Consider the following 866-nt stretch of genomic DNA (forward strand, 5'->3'; position numbering starts at 1 on the left):
TGTGTGAGAGAGACATAAGACTGAAATAAGACAGCTGACCAACACACACACAGTAGAACAACCTTAGTGTGTGAAAGACTGGGGCTAGTTGTCACATCTTCAGTGACACAAATGCTTTGTAGATTTGGATGCTGGATGGAGAAAAGTGCAGTTGTTGCTGATCCTGCAGCATTTGAGACAGATTCAGACACACTTTAATATGTTTTTGTCTAATGCAATGAAAAGTGTGATTTAAGTGTTCAAATGCTCCAGTATTCTGAGCCACTGCAACAAAAATCTCAATATCTTCTGGCTTTGGATGTCACAGTAAACAATAAACAGAAAAGTACAAACACAAATATTGATAAAGAGAACAAAATGTTTTAATCCTAATCAATTTAGGCTTTATGACAATATGTTTTAATTAACTACTGATCAATAAAAGTTATGTGTACTATAATAATGTGTGTGTACTGTGTAGATTTACTACGTACAGTATATATAAAAACACACACATGCATGCATATATTTAAGAAAAATGTTACACCTACATATTAAATATATTTATATAAATATAAACATACATTTATAAATACATGTAAATACTTTTCAGATGTATAGTGTGAGTGTATTTATGTATACGTAATAAATATACACATTATGTACACTAACTTTTTTTATGGATGCGATTAATGGTTTGACAACACAAATATATATATTATAATATATATTACTGTAAACTGCATGCAAAACAGAAATAACAGCAAAGATCACATGATCAGCACAAACTTATATTGTTTCATGTTATTTCAAGTTGTAAATAATTGATGATTTTGAAAACGTCATTCAATTATTAAGAACTTTAACTGATAAAATAATAATAAAAA

This window comes from Sinocyclocheilus grahami, unplaced genomic scaffold (genome assembly GCF_001515645.1).
Source record: "Sinocyclocheilus grahami isolate Dianchi unplaced genomic scaffold, SAMN03320097.WGS_v1.1 scaffold2204.1, whole genome shotgun sequence".
NCBI classification, from domain to species: domain Eukaryota; kingdom Metazoa; phylum Chordata; class Actinopteri; order Cypriniformes; family Cyprinidae; genus Sinocyclocheilus; species Sinocyclocheilus grahami.